The sequence below is a fragment of the Pseudorasbora parva genome, chromosome 14, assembly GCF_024679245.1.
Source record: "Pseudorasbora parva isolate DD20220531a chromosome 14, ASM2467924v1, whole genome shotgun sequence".
NCBI classification, from domain to species: Eukaryota; Metazoa; Chordata; class Actinopteri; order Cypriniformes; family Gobionidae; genus Pseudorasbora; species Pseudorasbora parva.
The window spans coordinates 871,188-894,106 of NC_090185.1; the positions used below are offsets into that span (position 1 = coordinate 871,188).

A 22,919-nucleotide genomic window follows, 5' to 3' on the forward strand; every position below is an offset into this window, starting at 1 on the left:
AATTATTCAATTATCACATGGAGTCAAAATGGACAAAAATTCAAAATTACGACAGTGTATACTATTACATAAAAGTGAAATTATTCAATTATCACGTTGAGTCAAAATGGACAAAAATCCAAAATTACGACAGTGTATACTATTACATAAAAGTGAAATTATTCAATTATCGAGTGGAGTCAAAATGGACAAAAATTCAAAATTACGGCAGTGTATACTATTACATAAAAGTGAAATTATTCAATTATCGAGTGGAGTCAAAATGGACAAAAATTCAAAATTACGACAGTGTATACTATTACATAAAAGTGAAATTATTCAGTTATCGAGTGGAGTCAAAATGGACAAAAATTCAAAATTACGGCAGTGTATACTATTACATAAAAGTGAAATTATTCAATTATCACATGGAGTCAAAATGGACAAAAATTCAAAATTACGGCAGTGTATACTATTACATAAAAGTGAAATTATTCAATTATCGAGTGGAGTCAAAATGGACAAAAATTCAAAATTACGACAGTGTATACTATTACATAAAAGTGAAATTATTCAGTTATCGAGTGGAGTCAAAATGGACAAAAATTCAAAATTACGGCAGTGTATACTATTACATAAAAGTGAAATTATTCAATTATCACATGAAGTCAAAATGGACAAAAATCCAAAATTACGGCAGTGTATACTATTACATAAAAGTGAAATTATTCAATTATCGAGTGGAGTCAAAATGGACAAAAATTCAAAATTACGACAGTGTATACTATTACATAAAAGTGAAATTATTCAGTTATCGAGTGGAGTCAAAATGGACAAAAATCCTAAATTACGACAGTGTATACTATTACATAAAAGTGAAATTATTCAATTATCACATGGAGTCAAAATGGACAAAAATTCAAAATTACGACAGTGTATACTATTACATAAAAGTGAAATTATTCAGTTATCGAGTGGAGTCAAAATGGACAAAAATTCAAAATTACGACAGTGTATACTATTACATAAAAGTGAAATTATTCAATTATCACGTTGAGTCAAAATGGACAAAAATCCAAAATTACGGCAGTGTATACTATTACATAAAATATGAAATTATTCAATTATCACGTTGAGTCAAAATGGACAAAAATCCAAAATTACGACAGTGTATACTATTACATAAAAGTAAATTTATTCAATTATCACGTTGAGTCAGAATGGACAAAAATTCAAAATTACGACAGTGTATACTATTACATAAAAGTAAATTTATTCAATTATCACGTTGAGTCAGAATGGACAAAAATCCAAAATTACGACAGTGTATACTATTACATAAAAGTGAAATTATTCAATTATCACGTTGAGTCAAAATGGACAAAAATCCAAAATTACGACAGTGTATACTATTACATAAAAGTGAAATTATTCAGTTATCGAGTGGAGTCAAAATGGACAAAAATTCAAAATTACGGCAGTGTATACTATTACATAAAAGTGAAATTATTCAATTATCACGTTGAGTCAAAATGGACAAAAATTCAAAATTACGACAGTGTATACTATTACATAAAAGTGAAATTATTCAGTTATCGAGTGGAGTCAGAATGGACAAAAATTCAAAATTACGACAGTGTATACTATTACATAAAAGTAAATTTATTCAATTATCACGTTGAGTCAGAATGGACAAAAATTCAAAATTACGACAGTGTATACTATTACATAAAAGTAAATTTATTCAATTATCACGTTGAGTCAGAATGGACAAAAATCCAAAATTACGACAGTGTATACTATTACATAAAAGTGAAATTATTCAATTATCACATGGAGTCAAAATGGACAAAAATCCAAAATTTCGACAGTGTATACTATTACATAAAAGTGAAATTATTCAGTTATCGAGTGGAGTCAGAATGGACAAAAATTCAAAATTACGACAGTGTATACTATTACATAAAAGTGAAATTATTCAATTATCGAGTGGAGTCAAAATGGACAAAAATTCAAAATTACGGCAGTGTATACTATTACATAAAAGTGAAATTATTCAATTATCGAGTGGAGTCAAAATGGACAAAAATTCAAAATTACGACAGTGTATACTAATACATAAAAGTGAAATTATTCAGTTATCGAGTGGAGTCAAAATGGACAAAAATTCAAAATTACGGCAGTGTATACTATTACATAAAAGTGAAATTATTCAATTATCACGTTGAGTCAAAATGGACAAAAATCCAAAATTACGACAGTGTATACTATTACATAAAAGTGAAATTATTCAATTATCACGTTGAGTCAAAATGGACAAAAATCCAAAATTACGACAGTGTATACTATTACATAAAAGTGAAATTATTCAATTATCGAGTGGAGTCAAAATGGACAAAAATTCAAAATTACGACAGTGTATACTATTACATAAAAGTGAAATTATTCAGTTATCGAGTGGAGTCAAAATGGACAAAAATTCAAAATTACGGCAGTGTATACTATTACATAAAAGTGAAATTATTCAATTATCACGTTGAGTCAAAATGGACAAAAATCCAAAATTACGACAGTGTATACTATTACATAAAAGTGAAATTATTCAATTATCACGTTGAGTCAAAATGGACAAAAATCCAAAATTACGACAGTGTATACTATTACATAAAAGTGAAATTATTCAATTATCACGTTGAGTCAAAATGGACAAAAATCCAAAATTACGACAGTGTATACTATTACATAAAAGTGAAATTATTCAATTATCACATGAAGTCAAAATGGACAAAAATCCAAAATTACGACAGTGTATACTATTACATAAAAGTGAAATTATTCAATTATCTCATGGAGTCAAAATGGACAAAAATCCAAAATTACGACAGTGTATACTATTACATAAAAGTGAATTTATTCAATTATCACATGAAGTCAAAATGGACAAAAATCCAAAATTACGACAGTGTATACTATTACATAAAAGTGAATTTATTCAATTATCACATGAAGTCAAAATGGACAAAAATCCAAAATTACGACAGTGTATACTATTACATAAAAGTGAAATTATTCAATTATCACGTGGAGTCAAAATGGACAAAAATTCTATATTTCGACAGTGTATACTATTACATAAAAGTGAAATTATTCAATTATCACATGGAGTCAAAATGGACAAAAATCCAAAATTACGACAGTGTATACTATTACATAAAAGTGAAATTATTCAATTATCACATGGAGTCAAAATGGACAAAAATCCAAAATTACAACAGTGTATACTATTACATAAAAGTGAAATTATTCAATTATCACATGGAGTCAAAATGGACAAAAATCCAAAATTACAACAGTGTATACTATTACATAAAAGTGAAATTATTCAATTATCACATGGAGTCAAAATGGACAAAAATCCAAAATTACGACAGTGTATACTATTACATAAAAGTGAAATTATTCAATTATCACATGGAGTCAAAATGGACAAAAATCCAAAATTTCGACAGTGTATACTATTACATAAAAGTGAAATTATTCAGTTATCGAGTGGAGTCAGAATGGACAAAAATTCAAAATTACGACAGTGTATACTATTACATAAAAGTGAAATTATTCAATTATCACATGGAGTCAAAATGGACAAAAATCCAAAATTACTACAGTGTAAACTATTACATAAAAGTGAAATTATTCAATTATCACGTGGAGTCAAAATGGACAAAAATTCTATATTTCGACAGTGTATACTATTACATAAAAGTGAAATTATTCAATTATCACATGGAGTCAAAATGGACAAAAATCCAAAATTACGACAGTGTATACTATTACATAAAAGTGAAATTATTCAATTATCACATGGAGTCAAAATGGACAAAAATCCAAAATTACAACAGTGTATACTATTACATAAAAGTGAAATTATTCAATTATCACATGGAGTCAAAATGGACAAAAATCCAAAATTACAACAGTGTATACTATTACATAAAAGTGAAATTATTCAATTATCACATGGAGTCAAAATGGACAAAAATCCAAAATTACGACAGTGTATACTATTACATAAAAGTGAAATTATTCAATTATCACATGGAGTCAAAATGGACAAAAATCCAAAATTTCGACAGTGTATACTATTACATAAAAGTGAAATTATTCAGTTATCGAGTGGAGTCAGAATGGACAAAAATTCAAAATTACGACAGTGTATACTATTACATAAAAGTGAAATTATTCAATTATCGAGTGGAGTCAAAATGGACAAAAATTCAAAATTACGGCAGTGTATACTATTACATAAAAGTGAAATTATTCAATTATCGAGTGGAGTCAAAATGGACAAAAATTCAAAATTACGACAGTGTATACTAATACATAAAAGTGAAATTATTCAGTTATCGAGTGGAGTCAAAATGGACAAAAATTCAAAATTACGGCAGTGTATACTATTACATAAAAGTGAAATTATTCAATTATCACGTTGAGTCAAAATGGACAAAAATCCAAAATTACGACAGTGTATACTATTACATAAAAGTGAAATTATTCAATTATCGAGTGGAGTCAAAATGGACAAAAATTCAAAATTACGACAGTGTATACTATTACATAAAAGTGAAATTATTCAGTTATCGAGTGGAGTCAAAATGGACAAAAATTCAAAATTACGGCAGTGTATACTATTACATAAAAGTGAAATTATTCAATTATCACGTTGAGTCAAAATGGACAAAAATCCAAAATTACGACAGTGTATACTATTACATAAAAGTGAAATTATTCAATTATCACGTTGAGTCAAAATGGACAAAAATCCAAAATTACGACAGTGTATACTATTACATAAAAGTGAAATTATTCAATTATCACGTTGAGTCAAAATGGACAAAAATCCAAAATTACGACAGTGTATACTATTACATAAAAGTGAAATTATTCAATTATCACATGAAGTCAAAATGGACAAAAATCCAAAATTACGACAGTGTATACTATTACATAAAAGTGAAATTATTCAATTATCTCATGGAGTCAAAATGGACAAAAATCCAAAATTACGACAGTGTATACTATTACATAAAAGTGAATTTATTCAATTATCACATGAAGTCAAAATGGACAAAAATCCAAAATTACGACAGTGTATACTATTACATAAAAGTGAATTTATTCAATTATCACATGAAGTCAAAATGGACAAAAATCCAAAATTACGACAGTGTATACTATTACATAAAAGTGAAATTATTCAATTATCACGTGGAGTCAAAATGGACAAAAATTCTATATTTCGACAGTGTATACTATTACATAAAAGTGAAATTATTCAATTATCACATGGAGTCAAAATGGACAAAAATCCAAAATTACGACAGTGTATACTATTACATAAAAGTGAAATTATTCAATTATCACATGGAGTCAAAATGGACAAAAATCCAAAATTACAACAGTGTATACTATTACATAAAAGTGAAATTATTCAATTATCACATGGAGTCAAAATGGACAAAAATCCAAAATTACAACAGTGTATACTATTACATAAAAGTGAAATTATTCAATTATCACATGGAGTCAAAATGGACAAAAATCCAAAATTACGACAGTGTATACTATTACATAAAAGTGAAATTATTCAATTATCACATGGAGTCAAAATGGACAAAAATCCAAAATTTCGACAGTGTATACTATTACATAAAAGTGAAATTATTCAGTTATCGAGTGGAGTCAGAATGGACAAAAATTCAAAATTACGACAGTGTATACTATTACATAAAAGTGAAATTATTCAATTATCACATGGAGTCAAAATGGACAAAAATCCAAAATTACTACAGTGTAAACTATTACATAAAAGTGAAATTATTCAATTATCACGTGGAGTCAAAATGGACAAAAATTCTATATTTCGACAGTGTATACTATTACATAAAAGTGAAATTATTCAATTATCACATGGAGTCAAAATGGACAAAAATCCAAAATTACGACAGTGTATACTATTACATAAAAGTGAAATTATTCAATTATCACATGGAGTCAAAATGGACAAAAATCCAAAATTACAACAGTGTATACTATTACATAAAAGTGAAATTATTCAATTATCACATGGAGTCAAAATGGACAAAAATCCAAAATTACAACAGTGTATACTATTACATAAAAGTGAAATTATTCAATTATCACATGGAGTCAAAATGGACAAAAATTCAAAATTACGACAGTGTATACTATTACATAAAAGTGAAATTATTCAGTTATCGAGTGGAGTCAGAATGGACAAAAATTCAAAATTACGACAGTGTATACTATTACATAAAAGTAAATTTATTCAATTATCACGTTGAGTCAGAATGGACAAAAATTCAAAATTACGACAGTGTATACTATTACATAAAAGTAAATTTATTCAATTATCACGTTGAGTCAGAATGGACAAAAATCCAAAATTACGACAGTGTATACTATTACATAAAAGTGAAATTATTCAATTATCACATGGAGTGAAAATGGACAAAAATCCAAAATTTCGACAGTGTATACTATTACATAAAAGTGAAATTATTCAGTTATCGAGTGGAGTCAGAATGGACAAAAATTCAAAATTACGACAGTGTATACTATTACATAAAAGTGAAATTATTCAATTATCGAGTGGAGTCAAAATGGACAAAAATTCAAAATTACGGCAGTGTATACTATTACATAAAAGTGAAATTATTCAATTATCGAGTGGAGTCAAAATGGACAAAAATTCAAAATTACGACAGTGTATACTAATACATAAAAGTGAAATTATTCAGTTATCGAGTGGAGTCAAAATGGACAAAAATTCAAAATTACGGCAGTGTATACTATTACATAAAAGTGAAATTATTCAATTATCACGTTGAGTCAAAATGGACAAAAATCCAAAATTACGACAGTGTATACTATTACATAAAAGTGAAATTATTCAATTATCACGTTGAGTCAAAATGGACAAAAATCCAAAATTACGACAGTGTATACTATTACATAAAAGTGAAATTATTCAATTATCGAGTGGAGTCAAAATGGACAAAAATTCAAAATTACGACAGTGTATACTATTACATAAAAGTGAAATTATTCAGTTATCGAGTGGAGTCAAAATGGACAAAAATTCAAAATTACGGCAGTGTATACTATTACATAAAAGTGAAATTATTCAATTATCACGTTGAGTCAAAATGGACAAAAATCCAAAATTACGACAGTGTATACTATTACATAAAAGTGAAATTATTCAATTATCACGTTGAGTCAAAATGGACAAAAATCCAAAATTACGACAGTGTATACTATTACATAAAAGTGAAATTATTCAATTATCACGTTGAGTCAAAATGGACAAAAATCCAAAATTACGACAGTGTATACTATTACATAAAAGTGAAATTATTCAATTATCACATGAAGTCAAAATGGACAAAAATCCAAAATTACGACAGTGTATACTATTACATAAAAGTGAAATTATTCAATTATCTCATGGAGTCAAAATGGACAAAAATCCAAAATTACGACAGTGTATACTATTACATAAAAGTGAATTTATTCAATTATCACATGAAGTCAAAATGGACAAAAATCCAAAATTACGACAGTGTATACTATTACATAAAAGTGAATTTATTCAATTATCACATGAAGTCAAAATGGACAAAAATCCAAAATTACGACAGTGTATACTATTACATAAAAGTGAAATTATTCAATTATCACGTGGAGTCAAAATGGACAAAAATTCTATATTTCGACAGTGTATACTATTACATAAAAGTGAAATTATTCAATTATCACATGGAGTCAAAATGGACAAAAATCCAAAATTACGACAGTGTATACTATTACATAAAAGTGAAATTATTCAATTATCACATGGAGTCAAAATGGACAAAAATCCAAAATTACAACAGTGTATACTATTACATAAAAGTGAAATTATTCAATTATCACATGGAGTCAAAATGGACAAAAATCCAAAATTACAACAGTGTATACTATTACATAAAAGTGAAATTATTCAATTATCACATGGAGTCAAAATGGACAAAAATCCAAAATTACGACAGTGTATACTATTACATAAAAGTGAAATTATTCAATTATCACATGGAGTCAAAATGGACAAAAATCCAAAATTTCGACAGTGTATACTATTACATAAAAGTGAAATTATTCAGTTATCGAGTGGAGTCAGAATGGACAAAAATTCAAAATTACGACAGTGTATACTATTACATAAAAGTGAAATTATTCAATTATCACATGGAGTCAAAATGGACAAAAATCCAAAATTACTACAGTGTAAACTATTACATAAAAGTGAAATTATTCAATTATCACGTGGAGTCAAAATGGACAAAAATTCTATATTTCGACAGTGTATACTATTACATAAAAGTGAAATTATTCAATTATCACATGGAGTCAAAATGGACAAAAATCCAAAATTACGACAGTGTATACTATTACATAAAAGTGAAATTATTCAATTATCACATGGAGTCAAAATGGACAAAAATCCAAAATTACAACAGTGTATACTATTACATAAAAGTGAAATTATTCAATTATCACATGGAGTCAAAATGGACAAAAATCCAAAATTACAACAGTGTATACTATTACATAAAAGTGAAATTATTCAATTATCACATGGAGTCAAAATGGACAAAAATCCAAAATTTCGACAGTGTATACTATTACATAAAAGTGAAATTATTCAGTTATCGAGTGGAGTCAGAATGGACAAAAATTCAAAATTACGACAGTGTATACTATTACATAAAAGTGAAATTATTCAATTATCACATGGAGTCAAAATGGACAAAAATCCAAAATTACTACAGTGTAAACTATTACATAAAAGTGAAATTATTCAATTATCACGTGGAGTCAAAATGGACAAAAATTCTATATTTCGACAGTGTATACTATTACATAAAAGTGAAATTATTCAATTATCACATGGAGTCAAAATGGACAAAAATCCAAAATTACGACAGTGTATACTATTACATAAAAGTGAAATTATTCAATTATCACATGGAGTCAAAATGGACAAAAATCCAAAATTACGACAGTGTATACTATTACATAAAAGTGAAATTATTCAATTATCACATGGAGTCAAAATGGACAAAAATCCAAAATTACTACAGTGTATACTATTACATAAAAGTGAAATTATTCAATTATCACATGGAGTCAAAATGGACAAAAATCCAAAATTACGGCTGTGTATACTATTACATAAAAGTGAAATTATTCAATTATCACGTTGAGTCAGAATGGACAAAAATTCAAAATTACGACAGTGTATACTATTACATAAAAGTGAAATTATTCAATTATCACGTTAAATCAAAATGGACAAAAATCCAAAATTACGACAGTGTATACTATTACATAAAAGTGAAATTATTCAATTATCACGTTGAGTCAGAATGGACAAAAATTCAAAATTACGACAGTGTATACTATTACAAAAAAGTGAATTTATTCAATTATCACATGGGGTCAAAATGGACAAAAATCCAATATTACGACAGTGTATACTATTACATAAAAGTGAATTTATTCAATTATCACATGGAGTCAAAATGGACAAAAATCCAAAATTACGACAGTGTATACTATTACATAAAAGTGAAATTATTCAATTATCACATGGAGTCAAAATGGACAAAAATCCAAAATTACGACAGTGTATACTATTACATAAAAGTGAAATTATTCAATTATCACATGGAGTCAAAATGGACAAAAATCCAAAATTACAACAGTGTATACTATTACATAAAAGTGAAATTATTCAATTATCACATGGAGTCAAAATGGACAAAAATCCAAAATTACGACAGTGTATACTATTACATAAAAGTGAAATTATTCAATTATCACGTTGAGTCAAAATGGACAAAAATCCAAAATTTCGACAGTGTATACTATTACATAAAAGTGAAATTATTCAATTATCACGTTGAGTCAAAATGGACAAAAATCCAAAATTACGGCTGTGTATACTATTACATAAAAGTGAAATTATTCAATTATCACGTTGAGTCAAAATGGACAAAAATCCAAAATTACGACAGTGTATACTATTACATAAAAGTGAATTTATTCAATTATCACGTTGAGTCAAAATGGACAAAAATCCAAAATTACGACAGTGTATACTATTACATAAAAGTGAAATTATTCAATTATCACGTTGAGTCAAAATGGACAAAAATCCAAAATTACGACAGTGTATACTATTACATAAAAGTGAAATTATTCAATTATCACATGAAGTCAAAATGGACAAAAATCCAAAATTACGACAGTGTATACTATTACATAAAAGTGAAATTATTCAATTATCACATGAAGTCAAAATGGACAAAAATCCTAAATTACGGCAGTGTATACTATTACATAAAAGTGAAATTATTCAATTATCTCATGGAGTCAAAATGGACAAAAATCCAAAATTACGACAGTGTATACTATTACATAAAAGTGAAATTATTCAATTATCACATGAAGTCAAAATGGACAAAAATTCTATATTTCGACAGTGTATACTATTACATAAAAGTGAAATTATTCAATTATCACATGGAGTCAAAATGGACAAAAATCCTAAATTACGGCAGTGTATACTATTACATAAAAGTGAAATTATTCAATTATCACATGAAGTCAAAATGGACAAAAATCCTAAATTACGGCAGTGTATACTATTACATAAAAGTGAATTTATTCAATTATCACATGAAGTCAAAATGGACAAAAATCCTAAATTACGGCAGTGTATACTATTACATAAAAGTGAAATTATTCAATTATCTCATGGAGTCAAAATGGACAAAAATCCAAAATTACGACAGTGTATACTATTACATAAAAGTGAATTTATTCAATTATCACATGAAGTCAAAATGGACAAAAATCCAAAATTACGACAGTGTATACTATTACATAAAAGTGAAATTATTCAATTATCTCATGGAGTCAAAATGGACAAAAATCCAAAATTACGACAGTGTATACTATTACATAAAAGTGAAATTATTCAATTATCACATGGGGTCAAAATGGACAAAAATCCAAAATTACGACAGTGTATACTATTACATAAAAGTGAAATTATTCAATTATCTCATGGAGTCAAAATGGACAAAAATCCAAAATTACGACAGTGTATACTATTACATAAAAGTGAAATTATTCAATTATCACATGGGGTCAAAATGGACAAAAATCCAAAATTACGACAGTGTATACTATTACATAAAAGTGAATTTATTCAATTATCACATGAAGTCAAAATGGACAAAAATCCAAAATTACGACAGTGTATACTATTACATAAAAGTGAAATTATTCAATTATCTCATGGAGTCAAAATGGACAAAAATCCAAAATTACGACAGTGTATACTATTACATAAAAGTGAATTTATTCAATTATCACATGAAGTCAAAATGGACAAAAATCCAAAATTACGACAGTGTATACTATTACATAAAAGTGAAATTATTCAATTATCTTATGGAGTCAAAATGGACAAAAATCCAAAATTACGACAGTGTATACTATTACATAAAAGTGAATTTATTCAATTATCACATGAAGTCAAAATGGACAAAAATCCAAAATTACGACAGTGTATACTATTACATAAAAGTGAAAATATTCAATTATCACGTGGAGTCAAAATGGACAAAAATTCTATATTTCGACAGTGTATACTATTACATAAAAGTGAAATTATTCAATTATCACATGGAGTCAAAATGGACAAAAATCCAAAATTACGACAGTGTATACTATTACATAAAAGTGAAATTATTCAATTATCACATGGAGTCAAAATGGACAAAAATCCAAAATTACGACAGTGTATACTATTACATAAAAGTGAAATTATTCAATTATCTCATGTAGTCAAAATGGACAAAAATCCAAAATTACGACAGTGTATACTATTACATAAAAGTGAAATTATTCAATTATCACATGAAGTCAAAATGGACAAAAATTCTATATTTCGACAGTGTATACTATTACATAAAAGTGAAATTATTCAATTATCACATGGAGTCAAAATGGACAAAAATCCTAAATTACGGCAGTGTATACTATTACATAAAAGTGAAATTATTCAATTATCACATGAAGTCAAAATGGACAAAAATCCTAAATTACGGCAGTGTATACTATTACATAAAAGTGAAATTATTCAATTATCTCATGGAGTCAAAATGGACAAAAATCCAAAATTACGACAGTGTATACTATTACATAAAAGTGAATTTATTCAATTATCACATGAAGTCAAAATGGACAAAAATCCAAAATTACAACAGTGTATACTATTACATAAAAGTGAAATTATTCAATTATCTCATGGAGTCAAAATGGACAAAAATCCAAAATTACGACAGTGTATACTATTACATAAAAGTGAAATTATTCAATTATCACATGGGGTCAAAATGGACAAAAATCCAAAATTACGACAGTGTATACTATTACATAAAAGTGAAATTATTCAATTATCTCATGGAGTCAAAATGGACAAAAATCCAAAATTACGACAGTGTATACTATTACATAAAAGTGAAATTATTCAATTATCACATGGGGTCAAAATGGACAAAAATCCAAAATTACGACAGTGTATACTATTACATAAAAGTGAATTTATTCAATTATCACATGAAGTCAAAATGGACAAAAATCCAAAATTACGACAGTGTATACTATTACATAAAAGTGAAATTATTCAATTATCTCATGGAGTCAAAATGGACAAAAATCCAAAATTACGACAGTGTATACTATTACATAAAAGTGAATTTATTCAATTATCACATGAAGTCAAAATGGACAAAAATCCAAAATTACGACAGTGTATACTATTACATAAAAGTGAAATTATTCAATTATCTTATGGAGTCAAAATGGACAAAAATCCAAAATTACGACAGTGTATACTATTACATAAAAGTGAATTTATTCAATTATCACATGAAGTCAAAATGGACAAAAATCCAAAATTACGACAGTGTATACTATTACATAAAAGTGAAAATATTCAATTATCACGTGGAGTCAAAATGGACAAAAATTCTATATTTCGACAGTGTATACTATTACATAAAAGTGAAATTATTCAATTATCACATGGAGTCAAAATGGACAAAAATCCAAAATTACGACAGTGTATACTATTACATAAAAGTGAAATTATTCAATTATCACATGGAGTCAAAATGGACAAAAATCCAAAATTACGACAGTGTATACTATTACATAAAAGTGAAATTATTCAATTATCGAGTGGAGTCAGAATGGACAAAAATTCAAAATTACGACAGTGTATACTATTACATAAAAGTAAATTTATTCAATTATCGAGTGGAGTCAAAATGGACAAAAATTCAAAATTACGGCAGTGTATACTATTACATAAAAGTAAATTTATTCAATTATCACGTCGAGTGAAAATGGATAAAAATTCAAAATTACGACAGTGTATACTATTACATAAAAGTGAAATTATTCAATTATCACGTTGAGTCAAAATGGACAAAAATCCAAAATTACGACAGTGTATACTATTACATAAAAGTGAAATTATTCAATTATCGAGTGGAGTCAAAATGGACAAAAATTCAAAATTTCGACAGTGTATACTATTACATAAAAGTGAAATTATTCAATTATCGAGTGGAGTCAAAATGGACAAAAATTCAAAATTATGACAGTGTATACTATTACATAAAAGTGAAATTATTCAATTATCGAGTGGAGTCAAAATGGACAAAAATTCAAAATTACGGCAGTGTATACTATTACATAAAAGTGAAATTATTCAATTATCGAGTTGAGTCAAAATGGACAAAAATTCAAAATTACGACAGTGTATACTATTACATAAAAGTAAATTTATTCAATTATCACGTCGAGTGAAAATGGACAAAAATTCAAAATTACGACAGTTTAACTATTACATAAAAGTGAATTTATTCAATTATCACATGAAGTCAAAATGGACAAAAATCCTAAATTACGGCAGTGTATACTATTACATAAAAGTGAAATTATTCAATTATCTCATGGAGTCAAAATGGACAAAAATCCAAAATTACGACAGTGTATACTATTACATAAAAGTGAATTTATTCAATTATCACATGAAGTCAAAATGGACAAAAATCCTAAATTACGGCAGTGTATACTATTACATAAAAGTGAAATTATTCAATTATCACATGAAGTCAAAATGGACAAAAATCCTAAATTACGGCAGTGTATACTATTACATAAAAGTGAAATTATTCAATTATCTCATGGAGTCAAAATGGACAAAAATCCAAAATTACGACAGTGTATACTATTACATAAAAGTGAATTTATTCAATTATCACATGAAGTCAAAATGGACAAAAATCCAAAATTTCGACAGTGTATACTATTACATAAAAGTGAAATTATTCAATTATCACGTGGAGTCAAAATGGACAAAAATTCTATATTTCGACAGTGTATACTATTACATAAAAGTGAAATTATTCAATTATCACATGGAGTCAAAATGGACAAAAATCCAAAATTACGACAGTGTATACTATTACATAAAAGTGAAATTATTCAATTATCACATGGAGTCAAAATGGACAAAAATCCAAAATTACGACAGTGTAAACTATTACATAAAAGTGAAATTATTCAATTATCACATGGAGTCAAAATGGACAAAAATCCAAAATTACGACAGTGTATACTATTACATAAAAGTGAAATTATTCAATTATCACATGGAGTCAAAATGGACAAAAATCCAAAATTACGACAGTGTATACTATTACATAAAAGTGAAATTATTCAATTATCACATGGAGTCAAAATGGACAAAAATCCAAAATTACGACAGTGTATACTATTACATAAAAGTGAAATTATTCAATTATCGAGTGGAGTCAGAATGGACAAAAATTCAAAATTACGACAGTGTATACTATTACATAAAAGTGAATTTATTCAATTATCACATGAAGTCAAAATGGACAAAAATCCAAAATTTCGACAGTGTATACTATTACATAAAAGTGAAATTATTCAATTATCACGTGGAGTCAAAATGGACAAAAATTCTATATTTCGACAGTGTATACTATTACATAAAAGTGAAATTATTCAATTATCACATGGAGTCAAAATGGACAAAAATCCAAAATTACGACAGTGTATACTATTACATAAAAGTGAAATTATTCAATTATCACATGGAGTCAAAATGGACAAAAATCCAAAATTACGACAGTGTAAACTATTACATAAAAGTGAAATTATTCAATTATCACATGGAGTCAAAATGGACAAAAATCCAAAATTACGACAGTGTATACTATTACATAAAAGTGAAATTATTCAATTATCACATGGAGTCAAAATGGACAAAAATCCAAAATTACGACAGTGTATACTATTACATAAAAGTGAAATTATTCAATTATCGAGTGGAGTCAGAATGGACAAAAATTCAAAATTACGACAGTGTATACTATTACATAAAAGTAAATTTATTCAATTATCGAGTGGAGTCAAAATGGACAAAAATTCAAAATTACGGCAGTGTATACTATTACATAAAAGTAAATTTATTCAATTATCACGTCGAGTGAAAATGGACAAAAATTCAAAATTACGACAGTGTATACTATTACATAAAAGTGAAATTATTCAGTTATCGAGTGGAGTCAAAATGGACAAAAATTCAAAATTTCGACAGTGTATACTATTACATAAAAGTGAAATTATTCAATTATCACGTCGAGTGAAAATGGACAAAAATTCAAAATTACGACAGTGTATACTATTACATAAAAGTGAAATTATTCAGTTATCGAGTGGAGTCAAAATGGACAAAAATTCAAAATTACGGCAGTGTATACTATTACATAAAAGTAAATTTATTCAATTATCACGTCGAGTGAAAATGGACAAAAATTCAAAATTACGACAGTGTATACTATTACATAAAAGTGAAATTATTCAGTTATCGAGTGGAGTCAAAATGGACAAAAATTCAAAATTTCGACAGTGTATACTATTACATAAAAGTAAATTTATTCAATTATCACGTCGAGTGAAAATGGACAAAAATTCAAAATTACGACAGTGTATACTATTACATAAAAGTGAAATTATTCAATTATCGAGTGGAGTCAAAATGGACAAAAATTCAAAATTACGGCAGTGTATACTATTACATAAAAGTGAATTTATTCAATTATCGAGTGGAGTCAAAATGGACAAAAATTCAAAATTACGACAGTGTATACTATTACATAAAAGTAAATTTATTCAATTATCACGTCGAGTGAAAATGGACAAAAATTCAAAATTACGACAGTGTATACTATTACATAAAAGTGAAATTATTCAATTATCACGTTGAGTCAAAATGGACAAAAATCCAAAATTACGACAGTGTATACTATTACATAAAAGTGAAATTATTCAGTTATCGAGTGGAGTCAGAATGGACAAAAATTCAAAATTACGACAGTGTATACTATTACATAAAAGTGAAATTATTCAATTATCACATGGAGTCAAAATGGACAAAAATTCTATATTTCGACAGTGTATACTATTACATAAAGGTGAATTTATTAAATTATCACATGGAGTCAAAATGGACAAAAATCCGAAATTACGACAGTGTATACTATTACATAAAAGTGAAATTATTCAATTATCACATGGAGTCAAAATGGACAAAAATCCAAAATTACGACAGTGTATACTATTACATAAAAGTGAAATTATTCAATTATCACAGGAGTCAAAATGGACAAAAATCAAAAATTACGACAGTGTATACTATTACATAAAAGTGAATTTATTCAATTATACCTTGGAGTCAAAATGGACAAAAATTCAAAATTACGACAGTGTATACTATTACATAAAAGTCAAATTATTCAATTATCACAGGAGTCAAAATGGACAAAAATCAAAAATTACGACAGTGTATACTATTACATAAAAGTGAATTTATTCAATTATACCTTGGAGTCAAAATGGACAAAAATCCAAAATTACGACAGTGTATACTATTACATAAAAGTGAAATTATTCAATTATCACAGGAGTCAAAATGGACAAAAATCAAAAATTACGACAGTGTATACTATTACATAAAAGTGAATTTATTCAATTATACCTTGGAGTCAAAATGGACAAAAATCCTAAATTACGACAGTGTATACTATTACATAAAAGTCAAATTATTCAATTATCACATGGAGTCAAAATGGACAAAAATTCAAAATTACGGCAGTGTATACTATTACATAAAAGTGAAATTATTCAATTAACTTAGAGTCAAAATGGACAAAAATCCAAAATTTCGACAGTGTATACTATTACATAAAAGTGAATTTATTCAATTATCTCATAGAGTCAAAATGGACAAAAATCCAAAATTACGGCAGTGTATACTATTACATAAAAGTGAAATTATTCAATTAACTTAGAGTCAAAATGGACAAAAATCCAAAATTTCGACAGTGTATACTATTACATAAAAGTGAATTTATTCAATTATCTCATAGAGTCAAAATGGACAAAAATTCAAAATTACGGCAGTGTATACTATTACATAAAAGTGAAATTATTCAATTAACTTAGAGTCAAAATGGACAAAAATCCAAAATTACGGCAGTGTATACTATTACATAAAAGTGAAATTATTCAATTAACACATGAAGTCAAAATGGACAAAAATTATATATTACGACAGTGTATACTATTACATAAAAGTCAAATTATTCAATTATCACATGGAGTCAAAATGGACAAAAATCCAAAATTACGACAGTGTATACTATTACATAAAAGTGAATTTATTCAATTATCACTTGGAGTCAAAATGGACAAAAATCCAAAATTACGACAGTGTATACTATTACACAAAAGGGAAATTATTCAATTATCACATGGAGTCAAAAAGGACAAAAATCCTAAATTACGACAGTGTATACTATTACATAAAAGTGAATTTATTCAATTATACCTTGGAGTCAAAATGGACAAAAATTCAAAATTACGACAGTGTATACTATTACATAAAAGTGAAATTATTCAATTATCACATGGAGTCAAAATGGACAAAAATCCAAAATTACGGCAGTGTATACTATTACATAAAAGTGAAATTATTCAATTAACACATGAAGTCAAAATGGACAAAAATTATATATTACGACAGTGTATACTATTACATAAAAGTCAAATTATTCAATTATCACATGGAGTCAAAATGGACAAAAATTCAAAATTACGGCAGTGTATACTATTACATAAAAGTGAATTTATTCAATTATCACTTGGAGTCAAAATGGACAAAAATCCAAAATTACGACAGTGTATACTATTACATAAAAGTGAAATTATTCAATTATCTCATGGAGTCAAAATGGACAAAAATTCAAAATTACGACAGTGTATACTATTACATAAAAGTGAAATTATTCAATTATCACATGGAGTCAAAATGGACAAAAATTCAAAATTACGACAGTGTATACTATTACATAAAAGTGAAATTATTCAATTATCACATGAAGTCAAAATGGACAAAAATTATATATTACGACAGTGTATACTATTACACAAAAGGGAAATTATTCAATTATCACATGGAGTCAAAATGGACAAAAATCCTAAATTACGACAGTGTATACTATTACATAAAAGTGAAATTATTCAATTATCACAAAGAGTCAAAATGAACAAAAATTCAAAATTACGACAGTGTATACTATTACATAAAAGTGAAATTATTCAATTATCACATGAAGTCAAAATGGACAAAAATTCTATATTTCGACAGTGTATACTATTACATAAAAGTCAAATTATTCAATTATCACATGGAGTCAAAATGGACAAAAATTCAAAATTACGGCAGTGTATACTATTACATAAAAGTGAATTTATTCAATTATGACAAAGAGTCAAAATGGACAAAAATTTAAAATTTCGACAGTGTATACTATTACATAAAAGTGAATTTATTCAATTATCACATGAAGTCAAAATGGACAAAAATCCTAAATTTCGACAGTGTATACTATTACATAAAAGTGAATTTATTCAATTATCACATGGAGTCAAAATGGACAAAAATTCAAAATTACGACAGTGTATACTATTACATAAAAGTGAAATTATTCAATTATCACATGAAGTCAAAATGGACAAAAATTCAAAATTACGACAGTGTATACTATTACATAAAAGTGAAATTATTCAATTATCACGTTGAGTCAAAATGGACAAAAATCCAAAATTACGACAGTGTATACTATTACATAAAAGTGAAATTATTCAGTTATCGAGTGGAGTCAGAATGGACAAAAATTCAAAATTACGACAGTGTATACTATTACATAAAAGTGAAATTATTCAATTATCACATGGAGTCAAAATGGACAAAAATTCTATATTTCGACAGTGTATACTATTACATAAAGGTGAATTTATTAAATTATCACATGGAGTCAAAATGGACAAAAATCCGAAATTACGACAGTGTATACTATTACAAAAAAAGTGAAAGTATTAAATTATCGAGTGGAGTCAAAATGGACAAAAATCCTAAATTACGACAGTGTATACTATTACATAAAAGTTAAATTATTCAATTATCACATGGAGTCAAAATGGACAAAAATCCAAAATTACGACAGTGTATACTATTACATAAAAGTGAATTTATTCAATTATACCTTGGAGTCAAAATGGACAAAAATCCAAAATTACGACAGTGTAAACTATTACATAAAAGTGAAATTATTCAATTATCACATGGAGTCAAAATGGACAAAAATCCAAAATTACGACAGTGTATACTATTACATAAAAGTGAAATTATTCAATTATCACATGGAGTCAAAATGGACAAAAATTCAAAATTACGGCAGTGTATACTATTACATAAAAGTGAATTTATTCAATTATGACAAAGAGTCAAAATGGACAAAAATTTAAAATTTCGACAGTGTATACTATTACATAAAAGTGAATTTATTCAATTATCACATGAAGTCTAAATGGACAAAAATCCTAAATTTCGACAGTGTATACTATTACATAAAAGTGAATTTATTCAATTATCACATGGAGTCAAAATGGACAAAAATCCTAAATTGCGACAGTGTATACTATTACATAAAAGTGAATTTATTCAATTATCACATGGAGTCAAAATGGACAAAAATCCTAAATTACGACAGTGTATACTATTACATAAAAGTGAAATTATTCAATTATCACGTTGAGTCAAAATGGACAAAAATCCAAAATTACGACAGTGTATACTATTACATAAAAGTGAAATTATTCAGTTATCGAGTGGAGTCAGAATGGACAAAAATTCAAAATTACGACAGTGTATACTATTACATAAAAGTGAAATTATTCAATTATCACATGGAGTCAAAATGGACAAAAATTCTATATTTCGACAGTGTATACTATTACATAAAGGTGAATTTATTAAATTATCACATGGAGTCAAAATGGACAAAAATCCGAAATTACGACAGTGTATACTATTACAAAAAAAGTGAAAGTATTAAATTATCGAGTGGAGTCAAAATGGACAAAAATCCTAAATTACGACAGTGTATACTATTACATAAAAGTGAAATTATTAAATTATCACATGGAGTCAAAATGGACAAAAATCCTAAATTACGACAGTGTATACTATTACATAAAAGTGAAATTATTCAATTATCACAGGAGTCAAAATGGACAAAAATCAAAAATTACGACAGTGTATACTATTACATAAAAGTGAATTTATTCAATTATACCTTGGAGTCAAAATGGACAAAAATTCAAAATTACGACAGTGTATACTATTACATAAAAGTCAAATTATTCAATTATCACATGGAGTCAAAATGGACAAAAATTCAAAATTACGGCAGTGTATACTATTACATAAAAGTGAAATTATTCAATTAACTTAGAGTCAAAATGGACAAAAATCCAAAATTTCGACAGTGTATACTATTACATAAAAGTGAATTTATTCAATTATCTCATAGAGTCAAAATGGACAAAAATCCAAAATTACGGCAGTGTATACTATTACATAAAAGTGAAATTATTCAATTAACTTAGAGTCAAAATGGACAAAAATCCAAAATTTCGACAGTGTATACTATTACATAAAAGTGAATTTATTCAATTATCTCATAGAGTCAAAATGGACAAAAATTCAAAATTACGGCAGTGTATACTATTACATAAAAGTGAAATTATTCAATTAACTTAGAGTCAAAATGGACAAAAATCCAAAATTACGGCAGTGTATACTATTACATAAAAGTGAATTTATTCAATTAACTTAGAGTCAAAATGGACAAAAATCCAAAATTACGGCAGTGTATACTATTACATAAAAGTGAATTTATTCAATTATCACTTGGAGTCAAAATGGACAAAAATCCAAAATTACGACAGTGTATACTATTACATAAAAGTGAATTTATTCAATTATCACTTGGAGTCAAAATGGACAAAAATCCAAAATTACGACAGTGTATACTATTACATAAAAGTGAATTTATTCAATTATCACTTGGAGTCAAAATGGACAAAAATCCAAAATTACGACAGTGTATACTATTACATAAAAGTGAATTTATTCAATTATCACTTGGAGTCAAAATGGACAAAAATCCAAAATTACGGCAGTGTATACTATTACATAAAAGTGAATTTATTCAATTATCACTTGGAGTCAAAATGGACAAAAATCCAAAATTACGACAGTGTATACTATTACACAAAAGGGAAATTATTCAATTATCACATGGAGTCAAAATGGACAAAAATCCTAAATTACGACAGTGTATACTATTACATAAAAGTGAATTTATACAATTATCACATGGAGTCAAAATGGACAAAAATCCTAAATTACGACAGTGTATACTATTACATAAAAGTGAATTTATTCAATTATCACATGAAGTCAAAATGGACAAAAATTCAAAATTACGACAGTGTATACTATTACATAAAAGTGAAATTATTCAATTATCACGTTGAGTCAAAATGGACAAAAATCCAAAATTACGACAGTGTATACTATTACATAAAAGTGAAATTATTCATTTATCGAGTGGAGTCAGAATGGACAAAAATTCAAAATTACGACAGTGTATACTATTACATAAAAGTGAAATTATTCAATTATCACATGGAGTCAAAATGGACAAAAATTCTATATTTCGACAGTGTATACTATTACATAAAGGTGAATTTATTAAATTATCACATGGAGTCAAAATGGACAAAAATCCGAAATTACGACAGTGTATACTATTACAAAAAAAGTGAAAGTATTAAATTATCGAGTGGAGTCAAAATGGACAAAAATCCTAAATTACGACAGTGTATACTATTACATAAAAGTGAAATTATTCAATTATCACATGGAGTCAAAATGGACAAAAATCCTAAATTACGACAGTGTATACTATTACATAAAAGTGAAATTATTCAATTATCACAGGAGTCAAAATGGACAAAAATCAAAAATTACGACAGTGTATACTATTACATAAAAGTGAATTTATTCAATTATACCTTGGAGTCAAAATGGACAAAAATTCAAAATTACGACAGTGTATACTATTACATAAAAGTCAAATTATTCAATTATCACATGGAGTCAAAATGGACAAAAATTCAAAATTACGGCAGTGTATACTATTACATAAAAGTGAAATTATTCAATTAACTTAGAGTCAAAATGGACAAAAATCCAAAATTTCGACAGTGTATACTATTACATAAAAGTGAATTTA

At 26.8% G+C, this 22,919-nt stretch overlaps 1 protein-coding gene across 1 annotated transcript in view; it reads left to right on the forward strand.

The window, feature by feature from the left end:
* Positions 1–22,919, forward strand: part of celsr2 (cadherin, EGF LAG seven-pass G-type receptor 2) — a 114,692-nt gene that overhangs the window by 86,209 nt on the left and 5,564 nt on the right. The window lies entirely within an intron of this gene.